Source organism: Arachis stenosperma, chromosome 4, assembly GCF_014773155.1.
Source record: "Arachis stenosperma cultivar V10309 chromosome 4, arast.V10309.gnm1.PFL2, whole genome shotgun sequence".
Classification (NCBI taxonomy): domain Eukaryota; kingdom Viridiplantae; phylum Streptophyta; class Magnoliopsida; order Fabales; family Fabaceae; genus Arachis; species Arachis stenosperma.
Genome location: NC_080380.1, coordinates 2,661,702 through 2,669,570, shown reverse-complemented (window position 1 = coordinate 2,669,570; position 7,869 = coordinate 2,661,702). Strand labels below are relative to the sequence as shown.

The window sequence follows — 7,869 nt, the reverse complement described above, 5'->3', positions numbered from 1 at the left end:
GGAACCTCCCAACACCAAACTTAGAGTTTGAATGAGGGGGTTCAACACCCAACTTAGAATTTGGTTGTGGCCTCCCAACACCAAACTTAGAGTTTGACTGTGGGGGCTCTGTTTGACTCTGTTTTGAGAGAAGCTCTTCATGCTTCCTCTCTATGGTAATAGAGGGATATCCTTGAGCCTTAAACACAATGGATTCTTCATTCACTTGAATGATCAATTCACCTCTGTCAACATCAATCACAACCTTTGCTGTGGCTAGGAAGGGTCTGCCAAGGATGATGGATTCATCCATGCACTTCCCAGTCTTTAGGACTATGAAATCAGCAGGGATGTAATGGTCTTCAATCTTTACCAGAACATCATCTACAAGTCCATAAGCTTGTTTTCTTGAATTGTCTGCCATCTCTAGTGAGATTCTTGCAGCTTGCACCTCAAAGATCCCTAACTTCTCCATTACAGAGAGAGGCATGAGGTTTACACTTGACCCTAGGTCACACAAGGCCTTCTTGAAGGTCATGGTGCCTATGGCGCAAGGTATTGAGAACTTTCCAGGATCTTGTCTCTTTTGAGGTAATTTTTGCCTAGACAAGTCATCCAGTTCTTTGGTGAGCAAAGGAGGTTCGTTCTCCCAAGTCTCATTACCGAATAACTTGTCATTTAGCTTCATGATTGCTCCAAGGTACTTGGCAACTTGCTCTTCAGTGACATATTCATCCTCTTCAGAGGAAGAATACTCATAAGAGCTCATGAAAGGCAGAAGTAAATCCAATAGAATCTCTATGGTCTCAGTGTGAGCCTCAGATTCCCATGGTTCCTCATTAGGGAACTCATTGGAGGCCAATGGATGTCCATTGAGGTCTTCCTCAGTGGCGTTCACTGCCTCTTCCTCCTCTCCAAATTTGGCCATGTTGATGGCCTTGCACTCTCCTTTTGGATTTTCTTCTGTATTGCTTGGAAGAGTACTAGGAGGGAGTTCAGTAATTTTCTTGCTCAGCTGTCCCACTTGTGCCTCCAAGTTTCTAATGGAGGACCTTATTTCAGTCATGAAACTTTGAGTGGTTTTGATTAGATCAGAGACCATGGTTGCTAAGTCAGAGTGGCTCTGCTTAGAATTCTCTGTCTGTTGCTGAGAAGATGATGGAAAAGGCTTGCCATTGCTAAACCTGTTTCTTCCACTATTATTGTTGTTGAAACCTTGTTGAGGTCTCTGTTGATCCTTCCATGAGAGATTTGGATGATTTCTCCATGAAGGATTATAGGTGTTTTCATAGGGTTCTCCCATGTAGTTCACCTCTTTCATTGAAGGGTTCTCAGGATCATAAGTTTCTTCTTCAGATGAAGCGTCCTTAGTACTGCCTGGTGCAGCTTGCATTCTAGACAGACTTTGAGAAATCATATTGACTTGCTGAGTCAATATTTTGTTCTGAGCCAATATGGCATTCAGAGTATCAATCTCAAGAACTCCTTTCTTCTGATTTGTCCCATTGTTCACAGGATTTCTTTCAGAAGTGTACATGAATTGGTTATTTGCAACCATTTTAATTAGTTCTTGAGCTTCTGCAGGCGTCTTCTTCAGGTGAAGAGATCCTCCAGTAGAGCTGTCCAGTGAGATTTTGGACAGTTCAGACAGACCATCATAGAAGATACCTATGATGCTCCATTCAGAAAGCATGTCAGAGGGACACTTTTTGATCAATTGTTTGTATCTTTCCCAAGCTTCATAGAGGGATTCTCCTTCCTTCTGTCAGAAGGTTTGGACTTCCACTCTAAGCTTACTCAATTTTTGAGGTGGAAAGAACTTTGCCAAGAAGGCATTGACTAGCTTTTCCCAAGAGTTCAGGCTTTCTTTAGGTTGTGAGTCCAACCAAATCCTAGCTCTGTCTCTTACAGCAAAAGGGAATAACATAAGTCTGTAGACCTCAGGGTCAACCCCATTAGTCTTGACAGTGTCACAGATTTGCAAGAATTCAGCTAAAAACTAATGAGGATCTTCCAATGGAAGTCCATGGAACTTGCAATTCTGTTGCATTAGAGAAATTAATTGAGGCTTAAGCTCAAAGTTGTTTGCTCCAATGGCAGGGATAGAGATGCTTCTCCCATAGAAGTCGGGAGTAGGTGCAGTAAAGTCACCCAGCACCTTCCTTGCATTGTTGGCATTGTTGTTATTTTCGGCTGCCATGGGTTCTTTTTCTTTGAAGATTTCTGTTAGGTCCTCTACAGAGAGTTGTGCCTTAGCTTCTCTTAGCTTTCGCTTCAAGGTCCTTTCAGGTTCAGGGTCAGCCTCAACAAGAATGCTTTTGTCTTTGCTCCTGCTTATATGAAGGAGAAGAGAACAAGAAAATATGGAATCCTCTATGTCACAGTATAGAGATTCCTTGAGGTGTCAGAGGAAAAGAAAAATAGAAGGAAAAGGTAGAAGTATTCGAACTTATCAAGTATGATGGAGTTCGAATTGTGCATTGAGGAGGAGTGTTAGTCCATAAATAGAAGGATGTGAGAAGAAGGGAAGAATTTTCGAAAATAATTTAAAAAGATTTTAAAAATATTTTTGAAAAAGACTAATTGATTTTCAAAAACTAAGAGTGGAAAAGAAATCAAGTGTTTTTTGAAAAAGATTTTGAAATTAGAAATCAAAAAGATATGATTGAAAACTATTTTGAAAAAGATGTGATTAAAAAGATATGATTGAAAAGTTATGGTTTTAAAAAGATGTGATTGAGAAGATATGATTTGAAAAACAATTTAAAAAGATTTGATTTTAAAAATTAATGACTTGGCTAACAAGAAAAGATATGATTCAAACATTAAACCTTTCTCAACAGAAAAGGCAACATACTTGAAATGTTGAATCAAATCATTAATTGATAGCAAGTATCTTTGAAAAAGGAAAGAAATTGATTTTGAAAAAGATTTAATTGAAAAGATATGATTTGAAAAAGATTTGATTTTGAAAAATTTTGAAAACTTGAAAAAATTTGAATTAAAAACAGAATCTTCCCTCTTGTGCCATCTTGGCGTTAAAAGCCCAGAATGGTGCACATTCTGGCGTTTAATGCCCAAAACACTACCCTTTTGGGCGTTAAACGCCCAGCCAGGCACCCTGGCTGGCGTTTAAACGCCAGTTTTCCTTCTTCACTGGGCGTTTTGAACGCCCAGCTTTTTCTGTGTAATTCCTCTGCTGTATATTCTGAATCTTCAATTCTCTGTATTATTGACTTGGAAAGACACAAAGAAATTTTTTTTTTGGATTTTTAATAATCAAAATGCAACTAAAATCAAATAAACAATGCATGCAAGACACCAAACTTAGAAGTTTGTGTACTACTGACACTAACAAATTGAGAATGCATATGAGACACACAAAACACTCAAGACAAGAGAATTTAAAGATCAGAGTAAGGAAATCATCAATAACAACTTGAAGATTAATGAAAACACATGAATGCAAGAAGAATAGAAACATGCAATTGACACCAAACTTAAAATGAGACACTAGACTCAACAAAAAACATAAAATATTTTTGGTTTTTATGATTTTATAATTTTTTTTGGATTTTTTCGAAAATTAAGTGGAAAAGAAAATAAAGGTATCAAAATTCTTAATGAGAATTCCAGGAATCATGCAATGTTAGTCTAAAGGAATTAGACATGGCTAGCCAAGCTTCAGTAGGACATTGCATTCAAGGGCTAAATTGATGAGAATCAATCAGCTTTGGTGATGATAAGAACATCACCTTGAAACACTAGAATTCATTCTTAAGAACTCTGAAGAAAAATACCTAATCTAAGCAACAAGATGAACCGTCAGTTGTCCAAACTCAAACAATCCCCGGCAACGGTGCCAAAGACTTGGTGCATGAAATTGTGATCATCAATGGCGCCATCAACATGGTACGCTCAATTGCAATCTCAACTCTTTATCACAACTTCGCACAACTAACCAGCAAGTGCACTGGGTCGTCCAAGTAATAAACCTTACGCGAGTAAGGGTCGATCCCACGGAGATTGTTGGTATGAAGCAAGCTATGGTCACCTTGTAAATCTCAGTCAGGCAGATTCAAATGGTCATGAATGATATATGAATAAAGTATAAAGATAGAGATACTTATGTAATTTATTGGTGAGAATTTCAGATAAGCGTATGGAGATGCGTTGTCCCTTCCGTCTCTCTGCTTTCCTACTGTCTTCATCCAATCCTTCTTACTCCTTTCTATGGCAAGCTGTATGTTGGGCATCACCGTTGTCAGTGGCTACAGTCCTGTCCTCTCAGTGAAAATGTTCAACGCACCCTGTCACGGCACGGCTAATCATATTTCGGTTCTCAATCAGGTTGGAATAGAATCCATTGATTCTTTTGCGTCTGTCACTAACGCCCAGCCTTCAGGAGTTTGAAGCTCGTCACAGTCATTCAATCATTGAATCCTACTCAGAATACCACAGACAAGGTTTGGACCTTCCGGATTCTCTTGAATGCCGCCATCAATTCTAGCTTATACCACGAAGATTCCGATTAAGGGATCCAAGAGATATCCACTCAATCTAAGGTAGAACGGAGGTGGTTGTCAGGCACACGTTCATAGGTGAGAATGATGATAAGTGTCACGGATCATCACATTCATCAAGTTGAGGAACAAGTGATATCTTAGAACAAGAATAAGCTGAATTGAATAGAAGAACAATAGTAATTGCATTAATACTCGAGGTACAGCAGAGCTCCACACCTTAATCTATGGTGTGTAGAAATTCCACAGTTGAAAATACATAAGAACAAGGTCTAGGCATGACCGTGAGGCCAGCCTCCCAATAATCTAAGAACTAGACGTCCAAAGATGATCCTCAGATCAAAAAATGATCAAAAGATGAAAATACAATAGTAAAAGGTCCTATTTGTAGAGAACTAGTAGCCTAGGGTTTACAGAAATGAGTAAAATGACATAAAAATCCACTTCCGGGCCCACTTGGTGTGTGCTTGGGCTGAGCATTGAAACTTTCATGTGTAGAGACTTTTCTTGGAGTTAAACACCAGCTTTTGTGCCAGTTTGGGCGTTTAACTCCCATTCTTGTGCCAGTTCCGGCGTTTAACGCCGGGCAGTTTTGAGCTGATTTGGAACGCCAGTTTGGGCCATCAAATCTCGGGCAAAGTATGGACTATTATACATTGCTGGAAATCCCAGGATGTCTACTTTCCAACGCCATTGAGAGCGCGCCAATTGGGCTTCTGTAGCTCCAGAAAATCCACTTCGAGTGCAGGAAGGTCAGAATCCAACAGCATCTACAGTCCTTTTCAGCCTCTGAATCAGATTTTTGCTCAGGTCCCTCAATTTCAGCCAGAAAATACCTGAAATCACAGAAAAACACCCAAACTCATAGTAAAGTCTAGAAAAGTGAATTTTAACTAAAAACTAATAAAAATATACTAAAAACTAACTAAAACATACTAAAAACAATGCCAAAAAGCGTATAAATTATCCGCTCATCACTGATGCCTCGGATGCCATTCGATGCAAGGCCTTCCCGACTACTTTAACAAAGATAGTAATAAAGTGGTTTGACAGTTTGCCTCCTAGATCCATCACAAGTTTTGACGACCTAGCCAAAAAATTCCTTGCCAGATTCTCCATCCAGAAGGACAAAGCCAAACACGCCCCGAGCCTACTAGGAATCAAGCAAGGAGATCGGGAAAGTCTTCACAACTACATGGAAAGATTCAACAAAGCGTGTCTTGACATACAAAGTCTGCCCACAGAAGTAGCCATTATGGGACTCATCAATGGCATAAGAGAAGGACCTTTTAGTCACTCCATATCAAAAAAGCATCCAACATGTTTGAACGAAGTACAAGAACGGGCAGAAAAGTATGTTAACATGGAGGAGAATTCTCGATTAGGAAAAACCTCAAAACCTGGATTCTCCTACCCCTCTCGGGACAAGGATAAAGAGTCCAAGAAAAAGAAGATCAACCCAGTGAGAAGCTCAGAAAATACCACAATTACACCCCTCTTCGGGTGTCTCTTGTGGATGTTTACCGAGAAATATGCAACACTGAGAAGATCCCACCACCCCACCCAATCAAAAGCAAAAAAGGAGGGAGAAGTCGGACAGAGTACTGCTAATACCACCGAATTTACGGACATCCTACTAACGAATGTTTCGACTTAAAAAATATCATAGAGAAATTGGCAAGAGAAGGGTGACTAGATCGGTACTTAGCAAACAAAGCGGATGAACCAAGAAAAAGAAGAAGGGACGAAGAGGTCAGACGGGCTGAACGACCACCTCACACTCCTGAGAGACATATTCATATGATAGATGGAGGATTCGTAGGAGGAGGGATCTCTAAATCATCTCGCAAAAGACACCTTAAAGAGGTATATTATGTTGAGAAAGGAGAGAGGTCATCCGACCTCCCCACTATTACCTTTACCCAAGAAGATGCAACGGGCATTATCCTAGGACATGACGATCCCATGGTCATTACTATCATATTGGCCAACACTAATCTCCAAAGAACACTGGTAGACCAAGGAAGCTCCGCGGATATCTTGTTCAAATCCACATTCGACAAACTCGGTTTGCAAGATAAAGAGCTCAGAGCATATCCGAATAGTTTGTTCGGACTGGGAGATACTCTAACTCAACCACTTGGATATTTCTCACTACACACGACCTTTAGAAAGGGAAATCGGTCAAGGACACTCAACATAGACTACATCGTAGTCGACGTGAGCTCAGTTTACAACACCCTAATAGGTCGGACAACACTGAACTAGCTAGCCACAGTGGTCTCGACTCCACATCTCTGCATGAAGTTCCCGACTCCGGAAGGGATTGCCACGATAAAAAGAGACCAAAAAATTGCACGACGCTGTTACAATGAAAGTTTGAACCTTAAAGGCAACCCCAAAAGAGAAGAAGTCAACACTATTGAACTAGGGAGAATTCGAGCTCGCGAGGAACTTCGTCCACAACCTGAAGGCGAGACTGAAGAGGTCCAAATCGGTGATGCCCGGGATAAAACGACAAATGTCGGTGCAACCTTGAAAGGAGACTTAAAGGAGTCTCTGTTACAGTTCCTAAAGAATAACGCCAACCTCTTTGCATGGAAGGCCGCAGACATGCCAGGCATAGACCCCAGACTAATGTGCCACAAACTGGTGGTATACCCAGGATCTCGGCCAGTGCAACAGAAACGTAGAAAGCTCGGACCGGAAAAGTCCCAAGTTATGGAAGAACAGGTACAAGCCTTACTGGAGGCAGGATTCATAAGGAGGTCAAATACCCACTATGGCTAGCCAACGTTGTCTTGGTAAAAAAGTCAAATGGGAAGTGGCAGATGTGCACTGACTACACCGATCTCAATAAAGCCCGCCCAAAAGATCCCTACCCACTCCCAAGTATAGACACTCTAGTGGATGCATCTTCTGGATACAAGTACCTCTCCTTCATGAATACTTATTCAGGATACAATCAAATCCCAATGTATCCACCCGACCAAGAAAAGACCTCATTCCAAACCCCAAAAGCAAATTACTACTATATCGTCATGCCATTTGGGCTCAAAAATGCAGGAGCTACCTACCAAAGATTAATGGAGGTTTACGTAGACGATATGCTGGTAAAAACACAAAGTGAGGAATCCTTGTTGCCCGACCTCACCAAAGAATTCGACACCATCAGAAAGCATGGAATGCAACTTAATCCCGCAAAATGCACCTTTGCGGTAGAAGCTGGAAAATTCTTGGGCTTCATTCTCACGTAAAGAGGAATTGAGGTGAACCCAGATAAATGTCAGGCTATACTCGACATGAAAAGTCCGACCTGCGTCAAAGAAGTACAACAGCTCAATGGAAGACTTGCAGCCCTGTCCAG

At 40.8% G+C, this 7,869-nt stretch overlaps 1 non-coding gene across 1 annotated transcript; it reads left to right on the top strand.

The window, feature by feature from the left end:
* The first annotated feature begins 1,666 nt into the window (after positions 1-1,666).
* Positions 1,667-1,774, top strand: LOC130978249 (small nucleolar RNA R71). The gene has a single exon (XR_009085903.1). It is a non-coding gene; the product is annotated as a small nucleolar RNA R71 (small nucleolar RNA).
* The last annotated feature ends 6,095 nt before the right edge of the window (positions 1,775-7,869 follow it).